Here is a 16,479-nt window from a genome sequence, read left to right on the forward strand (position 1 = left end):
TTCATTTTAGAAACACTTCAAATAAGGGCTATGTTTTGTGTATGCTTACCCTGGCGTGACGATTTGATAACCATGTACATTTTTCTCGGACAAGGTGACTTTTATCAATATACTCGGCTTTATTTCATCTCACCTTATAAAACACTAATTAGCATCAAACATTATGTACAAACAACAAATAACTGCAAGCTCCTGCATGTCATCTCTAGCTGACACCTTTGATAACAAGTATTGTCAATTTAAAACTTGCACAAGACAGTTCACAGAATTGTCCATTTAAATAAATGTAGTCTACTTATTCATTACTACATTTAGCTAACATTATATAATTAATTCTGAGATCCTGACCTTTGACTGGATTCGGCAGTCTTGTCCAGATCGTCATGGTATTTGTAGTTCTTTAGGATAGCCACATTAGCAGCTAATTCGCATTTTATTTGGGGGGGTAAATACAGGCGAATATATTGATCAAAGTCACCTTGTTCTAGAGAGCTTTACACGGTTATAAAACCGTTACATATAAGATACCTCGTAAGAAAAAGAAAAATAGCACACTAAAGAGGAATGGGACAACATTTCACAGGCCATAATCAACAGCTTGATCAACTCTATGTAAAGGAGAAGTGTACGGGAGGAGGCAGCGGCAGCTACCCCTTTCTCATGTAATGGGGTAGGGCCATGCCAATGATCCTGGAATGCACGTACTGTTGCACTGTGTTAGTGGGGGAACAGGAAGTTCCGGGCAGGCGCGCACCAGTCTTCAGTTTAAAGAAAGCGCCAGAACTGTGCAGTCAAGAAGATAACCTTTGTGTCCGTTTCAATTTACCACTACAGGTATGTAATAACACGTTTAGACTTTCTAGTGTCGAAAGGATATGTCATACCATGCTAGGTAACAAACCCATTTAGGTATTATCACGTTTGGTTAAGGTTTGATGTGTTATTTTTGTGTCAAACCGAGGGAAGAACGTGATTTAAAAACAAGTTTACAAGTCATATAGCTAGAGACTCTCTGGGTTTATCTGAATGGATGTACATAGTTTTATCAAGGAAATTTCACAAATAGTCAATTTATTTGAGATTTCTGTGATCGTTTTGCATATTATTGGTTTTCTGTAAAATTCACAAGCTGGTAAAATGGCGGTCCCCAGTCTGTCGGAGTCAACGGACTGTTTACGCGTTGAATGTAATGATTATCGGTTTTCTAACGTTGCATGTGTACTAATATTCAGACACATAAAGTTGTTTCTGTCTTTATCTATAAATGTTATTATGGTGTGAACAGGAAATACTTTTGGTTTTTGATTGAAGTAATATAGTGAAGACAAGGTTATTAAGAAAACTAGTACATCGTGCTGCCTAAAATAAACTGTAACCTTGTACTAAATGTTTTGAGTCATGTATGCACACTGAAGACAGTTTAGGGTCGGATATTCGCCTGGAGTTTTCCTTAAGTCCACCAACAGCAGTTACGGACCGTCAACATAGTGACAAATCAAAATGTTCACATTTCAATAGCTCTTTCACTAATACTCCTAACATTTTAAAAACTGGTTGTAGCAAACCTGATGTTATACACATACACATTGCACACCCTTTAGTTTGTCCATTTTCGTCTCACGTGGTTTTACATGAATTTTTCAACATTTTAAATTTCAATTGCTCCTTGCTCATGTGACCTAATGTCCGCTGACTATCATCATCATCATCAAATTTTATTTGTCACATACACATGGTTAGCAGATGTTAATGCGAGTGTTGCGAAATGCTTGTGCTTCTAGTTCCGACAATGCAGTAATAACCAACAAGTAATCTAACTAACAATTCCTAAACTACTGTCTTATACACAGTGTAAGGGGATAAAGAATATGTACATAAGGATATATGAATGAGTGATGGTACAGAGCAGCATAGGCAAGATACAGTAGATGGTATCGAGTACAGTATATACATATGAGATGAGTATGTAAACAAAGTGGCATAGTTAAAGTGGCTAGTGATACATGTATTACATAAGGATGCAGTCGATGATATAGAGTACAGTATATACGTATGCATATGAGAAGAATAATGTTGGGTAAGTAACATTATATAAGGTAGCATTGTTTAAAGTGGCTAGTGATATATTTACATAATTTCCCATCAATTCCCATTATTAAAGTGGCTGGAGTTGAGTCAGTGTCAGTGTGTTGGCAGCAGCCACTCAATGTTAGTCTGATGGCCTTGAGATAGAAGCTGTTTTTCAGTCTCTCGGTCCCAGCTTTGATGCACCTGTACTGATCTCGCCTTCTGGATGATAGCGGGGTGAACAGGCAGTGGCTCGGGTGGTTGATGTCCTTGATGAACTTTATGGCCTTCCTGTAACATCGGGTGGTGTAGGTGTCCTGGAGGGCAGGTAGTTTGCCCCCGGTGATGCGTTGTGCAGACCTCACTACCCTCTGGAGAGCCTTACGGTTGAGGGCAGAGCAGTTGCCGTACCAGGCGGTGATACAGCCCGCCAGGATGCTCTCGATTGTGCATCTGTAGAAGTTTGTGAGTGCTTTTGGTGACAAGCCGAATTTCTTCAGCCTCCTGAGGTTGAAGAGGCGCTGCTGCTGTGTGAGTGGACCAATTCAGTTTGTCTGTGATGTGTATGCCGAGGAACTTAAAACTTGCTACTCTCTCTACTACTGTTCCATCGATTATGGATAGGAGGGTGTTCCCTCTGCTGTTTCCTGAAGTCCACAATCATCTCCTTAGTTTTGTTGACGTTGAGTGTGAGGTTATTTTCCTGACACCACACTCCGAGGGCCCTCACCTCCTCCCTGTAGGCCGTCTCGTCGTTGTTGGTAATCAAGCCTACCACTGTAGTGTCGTCAACAATCTTGATGATTGAGTTGGAGGCGTGCATGGCCACGCAGTCGTGGGTGAACAGGGAGTACAGGAGAGGGCTCAGAACGCACCCTTGTGGGGCCCCAGTGTTGAGGATCAGCGGGGAGGAGATGTTATTACCTACCCTCACCACCTGGGGGCGGCCCGTCAGGAAGTCCAGTACCCAGTTGCACAGGGCGGGGTCGAGACCCAGGGTCTCGAGCTTGATGACGAGCTTGGAGGGTACTATGGTGTTGAATGCCGAGCTGTAGTCGATGAACAGCATTCTCACATAGGTATTCCTCTTGTCCAGATGGGTTAGGGCAGTGTGCAGTGTGGTTGAGATTGCATCGTCTGTGGACCTATTTGGGCGGTAAGCAAATTGGAGTGGGTCTAGGGTGTCAGGTAGGGTGGAGGTGATATGGTCCTTGACTAGTCTCTCAAAGCACTTCATGATGACGGAAGTGAGTGCTCTGGGGCGGTAGTCGTTTAGCTCAGTTACCTTAGCTTTCTTGGGAACAGGAACAATGGTGGCCCACTACCCTTCTATATTGCACACTCTTGTTTGTGTCCTGTAAAATCATGCTCTGCAATGTACATTTTTCATAGTTTCAAATTTGCAATAGCTCCTTGGTCATGTCAATTACACACCTAAGTAGCGTGCAGTGGATATAAACCCATATTGCGTTAACTCTAGTCAAGTATCTTCTATATTGTTGTACATTAGTTTGACAATTAGGGGGTTCAGTTCAGTGTTGTGTTTACCCATTTCTTTAATATTTATCTACAATAATTGGTAGTTCTAAGTACTTATTTTCCCAGTTTATTTATTTTTCCACCGTATTTGCAAATAAATTAATTAAAAATCCTACAATGTGATTTTCTTGATTTTTTCTTATTTTGTCTGTCATAGTTGAAGTGTACCTGTGATGAAAATTACAGGCCTCTCATCTTTTTAAGTGGGAGAACTTGCACAATTGGTGGCTGACTAAATACTTTTTTGCCCCACTGTACCTTTGACTATTGGATGTTCTTATAGGCACTTTAGTATTGCCAGTATAACAGTATAGCTTCCATCCCACTCCTCGCCGGCACCTGGGCTCGAACCAGGAACACATCGACAACAGCCACCCTTGAAGCAGCGTTACCCATGCAGAGCAAGGGGAACAACCACTCCATCTCAGCACGAGTGACGTTTGAAATGCTATTAGCGCGCACCCCGCTAACTAGCTAGCCGTTACACCATCCTAATCTCAGGAGTTGATAGGCTTGAATTCATAAACAGCAGAGCTGCTGGCAAAACGCACAAAAGTGCTGTTTGAATGAATGCTTACGAGCCTGCTGCTGCCCGCCATCGCTCAGTCAGACTGCTCTATTAAATCATAGACTGAATAAAACATAATAACATACAGAAATACGAGCCTTAGGTAATTAATATGGTTGAATCTGGAAACTATCGTCTCAAACAAAACATTTATTCTTTCAGTGAAATACGGAACCGTTCCATATTTTATCTAACGGGTGGCATCCATCAGTCTAAATATTCCTGTTACATTGCACAACCTTCAATTTTATGTCATAATTCCGTAAAATTCTGGCAAACTAGTTGGCAATGAGCCAGGCGGCCCAAACGGTTGCGTATACCCTGACTCTGGTGCAATGAACGCAAGACAAGTGACACACTTTCACCTGGTTAATATTGCCTGCTAACCTGGATTTCTTTTAGCTAAATATGCAGGTTTAAAAATATATACTTCTGTGTATTGATGTTTATGGTTAGGAGCAACAACAGTCCTTTTTCACGAATGCGAACTGCATCGATTATATGCAACGCAGGTCACGCTAGATAAACTAGTAATATCATCAACCATGTGTAGTTATAACTAGTGATTATGATTGATTGTTTTTTAAGATAAGTTGCTAGCTAGCATTAAACTTATCTTGGCTTCTTACTGCATTCGCGTAACAGGCGGGCTCCTCGTGAGGCAGGTGGTCAGAGCGTTGGACTAGTTAACCGTAAGGTTGCAAGATTGAATCCCTGAGCTAACATGGTAAAAATCTGTCTTTCTGCCCCTGAACAAGGCAGTTAACCCACCGTTCCTAGGCCGTCATTGAAAATAAGAATGTGTTCCTAACTGACTTGCCTTGTTAAATAAAGGTATTTAACAATAAAAATCTTATTTTTTTTTTACATTTTCTTAATCTGCGTCCAAAATGATTGATTTCCGATTGTTATAATTTGAAATTGGCCCTAATTAATCGGCCATTCCGATTAATCGGTCGACCTCTAGTCCACATATTCTAAGTCCGAACCGTCCAGAGTAGTGATGCTAGGCGGGTGGGCAGATGCGGCAGCGATTGGTTGAAGAGCATGCATTTAGTTTTACTTGCATTTAAGAGCAGTTGGAGGCCAGTTGTATGGCATTGAAGCTCGTCTGGAGGTTAGTCAACACCGTGTCCAAAGAAGGGCCAGAAGTAAACAGAATGGTGTTGTTTGCATAGAGGTGGAAACCAGATTGCATAGCGGAGAAGGTACGGTGGGATTCGAAATGGTCGGTGATCTGTTTGTTATCTTGGCTTTCGAAGACCTTAGAAAGGTAGGATAGATATAGGTCTGTAACAGTTTGGGTCTAGCGTGTCTCCCCCTTTTGAAGAGGGGGATGACCGCGGCAGCTTACCAATCTTTGGGGATCTCAGATGATACGAAAGAGGTTGAACAGGCTAGTAATAGGGGTTGCAACAATTGCGGCGGATAATTTTAGAAAGAGAGGGTCCAGATTGTTTAACCCAGCTGATTTGTAGGGGTCCAGATTTTACAGCTCTTTCAGAAAATCAGCTACCTGGATGTGGGTGAAGGAGAAACGGGGGAGGCTTGGGCAAATTGCTGTGGGGGGTGCAGAGCTGTTGACCGAGGTACGGGTAGACGGGTGGAAAGCAAGCCCAGCCTTAGAAAAATGCTTGTTGAAATTCTCGATAATCGTAGATTTATCGGTGGTGACAGAGTTTCCTAGCCGCAGTGCAGTGTGCAGCTGGGAGGAGGTGCTCTTATTCTCTGTGGAATTTAGTGTCCCAGAACCTTTTGGAGTTTGTGCATCAGGATGTAAATTTCTGTTTGAAAATGCTAGCCTTTGCTTTCCTAACTGCCTGTGTATATTGGTTCCTAACTTCCCTGAAAGGTTGCTTATCACGGGGGCTATTTGTACACCACAGGATGTTTTTGTGCTGGTCAAGGGCAGTCAGGTCTGGAGTGAACCAAGGGCTATATCTGTTCCTGGTTTTACATTTTATGAATGGGGCATGCTTATGTAAGATGGTGAGGAAGGAACTTTGGGGCGGCAGGGTAGCCTAGTGGTTGGACTAGTAACCGGAAGGTTGCGAGTTCAAACCCCCAAACTGACAAGGTACAAATCTGTCGTTCTGCCCCTGAACAGGCAGTTAAACCCTCTGTTCCCATCATTGAAAATAAGAATTTGTTCTTAACTGACTTGCCTGGTTAAATAAAGGTAAAATTAAAAATTAAAGAATGACCAGGCATCCTCTACTGACGGAATAGGTCAATATCTTTCCAGGATACCCTGATGCACAAACTTCTTCCATTACGGACGCAGGCAATGAGGAAGTGATCGCTGAGATCCTGGTTGAAGACAGCAGAGGTGTATTTAGAAGACAGGTTGGTCAGGATGATATCTATGAGGGTTTATGGATTTGGGGTTGTACCTGGTAGGTTCCATGATAATTTGGGTGAGATTGAGGGCATCTAGCTTAGATTGGAGGACGGCCGGGGTGTTAAGCATATCCCAGTTTTGGTCACCTAACGTTACAAACTCTGAAGATAAATGGGGAGCAATTAATTCACACATGGTGTCCAGGGCGCAGCTGAGGGGGGTCTGTAACAAGCGGCAACAGTTAGAGACTAATTTCTGGAAAGGTGGATTCTTAAAGTAGAAGCTCGAACTGTTTGGGCACAGACCTGGATAGCATGACAGAACTCTGCAGGCTGTCTCTGTAGTTAATTGCAACTCCACCCCCTTTGGCAGTTCTGTCTTGGCGGAAAATGAATACACATACATAAAGTCATTTTTCAGCTGTGATTTTACCACTCAGAATCCAGAATGGATATGACAATGGGGCCAGCACAGGAGGTAATACACCCATACAACAATCTACTTTTTGATCTTTTTGACGACTTATCTGGTTTACTGCTACTATGTGTCAAGAAAAGAGCCCCAATTAGGGGTTAGTGTACTCCAGTAAAGAAGGTCTGGTTTAGATAAACTATTGCCCTGTGTCCCCGTTCATAGGGGCATGAGAGACTAGTCAGTGGTAGAATTGAGTTGACACATTATTGGCCCAAACACCCATAGACCCACAAGGTTGAGGTTACTCATGGACAGTAATTAGTAATACTTTTCTTTTGTTGAATTGATGCATTGTCTTCTAACTGTCCAAAGTGTTAGGAAATATTTGTTCCCATGAATATAAAGGAGGATGTCTCTCCTCATACCTCTGGCACTTTAGTCAGACTGCTAGACTGTGCACCACAGAGCCAATCAGGAGAGAATACATACAGGTCAACGGTGCCAATTGAAAGTCAAGGGGTGTGTCTGTGCCTTTTGGATTACTCTCTCTTTACAGAGAACCCCTGTGGTTTAAGTCTGCACTGCACTTGTCTGAAAGTGACAGAGCCCGCAGACAAGAGTTTTTCACAGTATGTCATAAAAAAGTATTACATTCATAAGTGTATGTAAAATGCTAATATGTATTAGATCCAGTACAATGGAATAACTAAGACCTGAATTTGAATTCGATTCTTCCTTCTCTTTCTGTCCAGCAGGGTCAACCAAAAACACTTGGCCTGATGGTTCATGCAGATACTGGGGAAGCAATATAGAAATGTATTGATCCCTTAAATTATTTTACTATTAAATTACCCATATCACAACCCTCATACCTCTTCACAAAAAATCATTTTTGGAAAAGGATTTTACTCACAAAAGAAGTAGGAATTTATTTTCCCAGGTAGAAATAGTAGGCCATGCATCAAATAACTATTTTCATCAGAAAAATGAACCCTCAAATGCAATATTGCATTTTGTAAGTTGTCTGCAGGTGGCGTGTTGTGAATGCACTCAAATATCAAGTTATTATCAGGTTATGTAAACTGAGTTCTAATACTCAACGTAGAAGGATTTGTCTTAATAATGTACAGTATATGAAAGTGATGCTATGAAAAGGATTCTTTCACGTTATCAAGCTCACTGTGACTGACAAATCACTGCCTATTACTGGGATTAAAAAGAGCTCATGAAACATTGTTTTTCATGAGGCCAACCTGTGTGCCTTCCTTTACGCACCTCTGTTCGAACACCTCTCCTGTCCTTGATCCATACCACATACAGCCATTTGCGGATCTTTCAGTGTCCATGTAAAAGATAGTTATTGCGAGGATGAGACATTTGTTGACTAAATTTAAAAAATGTAACACCAATGTAAAATGAAGACCTGCAAAGCTTACAGATTTAAGTCTAATAGCATGAGATGAAAGTATACAAACATCAGTGTGCGATATGAAGGTATAGTCAGTCAGACATTCTGAACCTTGTTTGAGGTCAGTAGGCCACATGACCAAGGAGCTATTGAAATTCTACATTTTGAAAAATTAATGTTAAACCATGTGAGATGAAGATGGACAAACTAAAGGGTGTGTAATGTGTAGGCCCACTGGGTGGACATTCTGAACCCTGTTTGAAGTCTGTAGGTCACATGACCAAGGAGCTATTGAAATTCTACATTTTGAAAAATTAATGTAAAACCATGTGAGATGAAGATGGACAAACTAAAGGGTGTGTAATGTGTAGGCCCACTGGGTGGACATTCTGAACCCTGTTTGAAGTCAGTAGGTCACATAACCAAAGAGCTATTGGAATGTAAAAATAGTTTGTAGTTTGTTTACGCTCCCTAACTAATTCAACTTGGAATACAAAATGCTGCTCACATTTCCACATGTTTATTGGCTTTGAAAAGCGAATGAATGTCCAAATTGTAAAAATAAGACCTGTGCAATGTTGTGTGCAATTTTTCCAACATCATGACACTTATTTGGAGTCTGTGGCTCAAGTTGTTTGAAAGCTATTGAGGTTTGAAAGTGCGAATATCCATCGGTATATCCAACTTGAAACTGTCTTTACCTCGGTTTTATGCATTTATCTACTATAGGTTAAGTATTAGCTCAAAGGTATTGTGGAGCTCCTGCACCTAAATAGAAATGGTACCGGTACCGGCACCCAAAATGAGTATCGGCAACTATTTCAGTCCAAGTCGAGCACTGAATTAGATAATTGAACAAAAGAAAATGTAATATATTTAATAGAACGTGCCAGAACAGTCAAGACAATTGTACTTCCGGCGCCGACAGAGATGGCCGCCTCGCTTTGCGTTCCTAGGAAACTATGCAGTTTTTTTGTTGTTTTTTTTACGTGTTATTTCTTACATTGTTACCCCAGGTAATCTTAGGTTTCATTACATACAGTCGGGAGGAATTACTGTAATATAAGAGCAACGTCAACTCACCATCCTTACGACCAGGAATAGGACTTTCCCGAAGCGGATCCTGTGTTCTGCCTTCCACCCAGGACAATGGATTGGACCCCAGCCGTCGACCCAAAATAACGACGTAGTAAAAGAGGCAAACGAAGCGGTCTTGTGGTCAGCTGCCGGAGACGGGCACATCGCGCACCGCTCCCTAGCATACTACTCGCCAATGGTTTTTGGGGGGTTTTGTAGTTTTCTATTCAATGCCATTACAGTATCCATTGACTTAGGACTCCATTTGCAGTTCGTATGCCTTCCACTAGATGTCAACAGTCTTTAGATATCGTTTCAGGCTTGCATTCTTATAAATGAGGGAGTAAGACCAGTCTGAACGAGTGGACCCTAACGTGTCGCAGAGCTTTTTCAGGCGCATGTGCATTTCTTGTTTACCTTTTTATATTGACAACGTTATTATCCGGTTGAAATATTATAGATCATTTAGGCAAAAAACAACCTGAGGATTGAATATAAACATCGTTTGACATGTTTCTATGAACTTTACGGCTACAATTTGGATTTTTTTATCTGATTGTTTTGACTGAGTTTGAGCCTGTGGATTACTGAAGAAAACGCGCTAACAAAACGGTGTTTTTGGATAGAAAGAGACTTCATCGAACAAAAGGAACATTTTATTGAGTAAATTAATGTCTTGTGTTTGCCACCATATGAAGATCATCAAAGGTAAGAGATTCATTTTATCTCTTTCTGAGTTTTGTACCGCTTCTGCTTGGCTGGTTACTGTTTGTAATAATTTGTCAACTGGGCTATGTTCTGGCCTAGGTATGTTCTTGACTAGGTATGCTTTCGCCGAAAAGCATTTTATAAATATGACACTGGTTGGTTTAACAAGAAGTTAATCTTTAAACCTATGTAAAATATGTTTTGTTTTCTGAATTTTTATAATGAGCATTTCTGTAATTGAATTTGGCACTCTGCAACCTCACTGGATGTTGGCCAGATGGGACGCTAGCATCCCACATACCCTTAGAGAGGTTAAACGTGTTAACCCTCGCAAGGCTGCAGGCCCAGACGGCATCCCCAGCCGCGTCCTCAGAGCATGCGCAGACCAGCTGGCTGGTGTGTTTACAGACATATTCAATCAATCCTTATCCCAGTCTGCTGTTCCCACATGCTTCAAGAGGGCCACCATTGTCCCTGTTCCCAAGAAAGCTAAGGTAACTGAGCTAAACGACTACCGCCCCGTAGCACTCCCGTCATCATGAAGTGCTTTGCGAGACTAGTCAAGGACCATATCACCTCCACCCTACCTGACACCCTAGACCCACTCCAATTTGCTTACCGCCCAAATAGGTCCACAGACGACGCAATCGCAAGCACACTTCCCTAATCCAAGAGGAATGCCTAGAGGAATACCCATGTGAGAATGCTGTTCATCGACTACAGCTCAGCATTTAACACCATAGTACCTTCCAAACTCGTCATCAAGCTCGAGACCCTGGGTCTCAACCCCGCCCTGTCCAACTGGGTACTGGACTTCCTGACGGGCAGTCCCCAGGTGGTGAGGGTAGGTAACATCTCCACCCCGCTGATCCTCAACACTGGGGCCCCACAAGGGTGCGTTCTGAGCCCTCTCCTGTACTCCCTGTTCACCCACGACTAAGTGGCCATGCACGCCTCCAACTCAATCATCAAGATTGTTGACGACACTACAGTGGTAGGCTTGATTACCAACAACGCCGAGACGGCCTACAGGGAGGAGGTGAGGGCCCTCGGAGTGTGGTGTCAGGAAAATAATCTCACACTCATCGTCAACAAAACAAAGGAGATGATTGTGGACTTCAGGAAACAGCAGAGGGAGCACCCCCCTATCCACATCGACGGGACAGTAGTGGAGAGGGTAGTAAGTTTTAAGTTCCTCGGCGTACACATCACGGACAAACTGAATTGGTCCACCCACACAGACAGCGTTGAGAAGAAGGCGCCTCTTCAACCTCAGGAGGCTGAAGAAATTTGGCTTGTCACCAAAAGCACTCACAAACTTCTACAGATGCACAATCGAGAGCATCCTGTCTGGCTGTATCACCGCCTGGTACGGCAACTGCTCCACCCACAACCGTAAGGCTCTCCAGAGGGTAGTGAGGTCTGCACAACACATAACCGGGGGCAAACTACCTGCCCTCCAGGACACCTACACCACCCGATGTCACAGGAAGGCCATAAAGATCCTCAAGGACAACAACCACCCGAGCCACTGCCTGTTCACCCCGCTATCATCCAGAAGGCGAGGTCAGTACAGGTGCATCAAAGCAGGGACCGAGAGACAGAAGATGTTTTTCAATCTCAAGGCCATCAGACTGTTAAACAGCCACCACTAACAATGAGTGGCTGCTGTCAACACACCACTTTAATAATGGGAATTGATGTAAAATATATCACTAGCCACTTTAAATAATGCTACTTAATATAATGTTTACATTACTCATCTCATATGTATATGTATGTACTGTACTCTATCATCTACTGCATCTTTATGTAATACATGTATCACTAGCCACTTTAAACTATGCCACTTTGTTTACATACCCTACATTACTCATCTCATATGTATGTACTGTACTCGATACCATCTACTGCATCTCGCCTATGCCGTTCTGTACCATCACTCATTCATATATCTTTATGTACATATTCTTTATCCCTTTACACTTGTGTGTATAAGGTAGTAGTTTTGGAATTGTTAGGTTAGATTACTCGTTGGTTATTACTGCATTGTCGGAACTAGAAGCACAAGCATTTCGCTACACTCGCATTAACATCTGCTAACCATGTGTATGTGACAAATAACATTTGATTTGATATATTTTGTGTCTGTTTTTATTCTACTACTTGCCGACTCAGGTCTGAGGCCGGAAACATAAACAGTGAGGACAAACCCAGCCTGCCACTCTCCTTCCACACTGAATCCAAACCTACAGTCACTGGGTCCTGATTGTGACAGTGGAGCCCAGTTTGCACTGCAGGATCCAGAGATGGCATCAGTGAAGCTGGAAGACTGCAGTCAAACACTGGAGCTGAATGTCAACATTAAAGATGAAGAAGAGGAGGAGAAGATTGGGAAATCTGTTTCTCATGGTAAGAGCAGGTTGTAAGTTTGTTGTTCATTCCAACTTCCCACTGTGTATGAAAAGTTGCAGTAGAACTGTTTCATGATGAACTGTTTCATTGAGAAGGTAGATGTTAATTCATGCTACTGAGACTTGCATGGTTTGACACCAGTATTGCCAGCATTTGTTTTATTCACTGAGCTGTCTGGAGTGATCAGAGAGTATACTAAAGAAGTGAAGTAGACAAACTGCCAGTGTTTTAAAGTTCTATGAAGTGAGTATGTGTAGTTACTAACCCTTGTAATAGTGATTGGAGGATGATATGAAATTAGATTGTGTAGTTGCTAACCCTTGTGATAGTGAGTAGAGGATGACAAGCCCCTTTTTAGCTTTCATCTCTTACCCACAATTAGAATAGTTGTATTCCCCTGTATTGTACAGCCTACTGATATGAATACATACACTGCTCAAAAAAATAAAGGGAACACTAAAATAACACATCCTAGATCTGAATGAATGAAAAAAAATTATTATACTTTTTTCTTTACATAGTTGAATGTGCTGACAACAAAATCATCAATGGAAATCAAATTTATCAACCCATAGCGGTCTGGATTCGGAGTCACACTCAAAATTAAAGTGGAAAACCACACTACAGGCTGATCCAACTTTGATGTAATGTCCTTAAAACAAGTCCAAATGAGGCTCCGTAGTGTGTGTGGCCTCCACGTGCCTGTATGACCTCCCTACAACGCCTGGGCATGCTCCTGATGAGGTGGCGGATGGTCTCCTGAGGGATCTCCTCCTCCTTGTCAATCAGTGTTGCTGCCTAAGTGGACAGTTTGATTTCACAGAAGTGTGATTGACTTGGAGTTGCATTGTGTTGTTTAAGTGTTCCCTTTATTTTTTTGAGCCGTGTATGTCACTTGGTACAAACAGAAGAGGACTGGTCACCCCTCCTAGCCTGGTTCCTCTCTACGTTTCTTCCTAGGTTCCTGCTTTCTGGGGAGTTTTTCGTGGCCACTGTGCTTTTTATATCAACATTGCTCGCTCTTTGGGGATTGAGGCTGGGTTTCTGTTTAGCACTTTGTGATAACTGCTGATGTAATAATACATAAAATACATATTATTGACATGTATATCACATCAACTGACTGGTTCTTCTGATGTTGTTCGCACAGGAGACAATGTTGAGACATTCTCTACATCCAGAGAGCAACAGCAGCAGGAAGATCACAGAGCTGCTAAGAGGTCTCACCACTGCCCACATTGTGAGGAGCTTTTCCCAATTCTATCAAAGCTAAAAATACACTTGAAAATACACACAGGAAGGAATCTGTATCCCTGCTCTGACTGTGGGAAGAGATTCACAACAGCAGGGTCTTTGACAGTTCATCGGAGATTGCACACTGGAGAGAAGCCGTACTCCTGCTCTGACTGTGTAAAATGCTTCACAACATCTGCTCATCTAGAAGTTCATCAGAGAACACACACAGGAGAGAAGCCTTACTCCTGCTCTGACTGTGGAACGAGTTTCTCTCTACTGTGCAACTTAAAAACACATGAACATATACATACAGGAGTGAAGCCTTACTCCTGCTCTGACTGTGGAAAGAGTTTCTCTCTACTGTGCAACTTAAAAACACATAAACGTAGACATACAGGACTGAAACCATACCCCTGCTCTGAATGTGTAAAATGCTTCACAACATCAACTGAGCTAAAAGTACACCAGAGAACACACACAGGAGAGAAGCCTTACTCCTGCTTTGACTGTGGGGTGAGGTTCTCCCAACGGTGCACCTTAAAACAACATGAACGTATACACACGGGAGAGAAGCCTTACTCCTGCTCTGACTGTGGAAGGATTTTCTCTCAACCGGGCCCCTTAAAAAGACATGAACGTATGCATACCGGAGTACAGACTTAATCCAGCTCTGACTGATTACAATGCTTCACAACATCAGGTCAGCTAGAAGTTCAGTAGAGAACAGACACAGGAGAGAATCCTTACTTCTGCTCTTAATGTGACAAGAGTAACTCAAGTGAAAGTCACCAAGTAGAATACTACTTGAGTAAAAGTTTTTGGTTGTAAATATACTTAAGTATTAAAACTAAAAGTATGAATCATTTCAATTTTCTTAAATTAACCTCTACGGGTTGGGTGTCCCTAAAACTGTGACTATAATGACGTTACAACGTATACAACAGACAGTTTTTCGGGGACATAGACATGTCTTTTATATGGGCAGAAAGCTTAAATTCTTGTTAATCTACTGCATTGTCCAATTAACAGTAGCTATTAGTGAAAAAAATAGCAGGCTATTGTTTGAGGAGAGTTTGATACAATCACCTCTGAAGGTAAATAGTGTACTTACATTCAGTAATGTTGCTCTGATTTGTCATCTAGAGGGTCCTAGAGATAAAATGTAGCATTGTTTAGTTTGATAAAATTAGTATATGTTCAAATGTAGGTACCGGGTTCTACATTTTGAACCCCTGCTGTCTCTTTGCGTCAGGCGCTGAGCTACAGGCAGCTAGATTTGGGTATGTCATTTTAGGTGAAAATGTAAAAACAAAAACCTTTTTAAGGTAAGATCCTTAAAAGGTTTTTAGGTGAACCAAATAATACAATTGTTTTTTAAATTACGGATAGCCAGGGGCACACTCCAACACTATTTACAAATGGACCATTAATGTTTAGTGAGTGCGCCAGATAAGAGGCAAGTAGGGATGACCAGGGATGTTATCTTGATGAGTGTGGGAATTGGACCATTTTCTGTCCTGGTAATCATAAAATGTAACTAGTATTTTTGGGTGTCTGGGAAAATATATGGATTAAAAAGTACATTTTATTTAGGAATTTAGTTAAATAAAAGTAAACATTGGCAAAAAAATATAAATGGTAAAGTACAGATACCCCAAAAACTAGGTAAAAATTATTTAAAGAACTACTTTACATATAGTGGAGTGGTAACGCGCGTGCAACCTGTTGTTCCCGACACTACTTGGGTACACTGCAGCATCCACCGAGAGGCTCTTGCTGCCAAGGGAACTATATCAAATCAAATGTTATTTGTCACATACACATGGTTAGCAGATATTAATGCGAGTGTAGCGAAATGATTGTGCTTCTAGTTCTGACAATGCAGTAATAACCAACAAGTAGTCTAACCTAACAATTTCACAACTACCTCATACACAAGTGTAAAGGGATGAAGAATATGTACATAAAAATATATGAATGAGTGATGATACAGAACAACATAGGCGAGATGCAGTAGATGGTATAGAGTACAGTATATACATACAGTGGGGAGAACAAGTATTTGATACACTACCGATTTTGCAGATTTTCCTACTTACAAAGCATGTAGAGATCTGTCATTTTTATCATGGGAGAAGGTCTGTATGGAGGAGTGCGCCAAAATCCCAGCTGCAGTGTGTGCAAACCTGGTCAAGAACTACAGGAAACGTATGATCTCTGTAATTGCAAACAAAGGTTTCTATAACAAATATTAAGTTCTGCTTTTCTGATGTATCAAATACTTATGTCATGCAATAAAATGCTAATTAATTACTTAAAAATCATACAATGCATTAAGCTAAGTGCAGGGACAAAGCAAGCCTATAGAATAGAGGAATGTATATTATTTTTAGGACAAAGCAAGGGTCTTGCCACCATTATAATCTGGCGAAAAGCAGATATGGGCGTTATTGGGCGTGAACAAGCAGGAAGCCTGAACTAAAAAGATAATGGTAGGCAGAAGAATTAGGGGAAGTATGTTTATCTGCATATGGGTTGGACCCATATGCTATATGTGTATAAAAACAGGAGCCGGGGCTCTGGGAAGCGGTGTGTGTTCCGCGGACCACTCCGCCTTGCTATACTTTGTATTAAAAGCCTATTTGATTTCACAAGTTCTTGCAAGTGTCATATTTGAACCGATTTTCCACGACACACACAGGTCTT

The 16,479-nt window shown here is 41.7% G+C and overlaps 1 long non-coding RNA gene across 1 annotated transcript; it reads left to right on the plus strand.

Annotated features, from left to right (window-relative positions):
• The first annotated feature begins 694 nt into the window (after window positions 1–694).
• LOC135543206 (uncharacterized) lies at window positions 695–16,421 on the plus strand. Its single transcript, XR_010456189.1, has 3 exons — window positions 695–834; window positions 12,301–12,534; window positions 13,688–16,421. It is a non-coding gene; the product is annotated as an uncharacterized LOC135543206 (long non-coding RNA).
• The last annotated feature ends 58 nt before the right edge of the window (window positions 16,422–16,479 follow it).

The sequence above is a fragment of the Oncorhynchus masou genome, chromosome 7 (assembly GCF_036934945.1).
Source record: "Oncorhynchus masou masou isolate Uvic2021 chromosome 7, UVic_Omas_1.1, whole genome shotgun sequence".
Taxonomy (NCBI): Eukaryota; Metazoa; Chordata; class Actinopteri; order Salmoniformes; family Salmonidae; genus Oncorhynchus; species Oncorhynchus masou.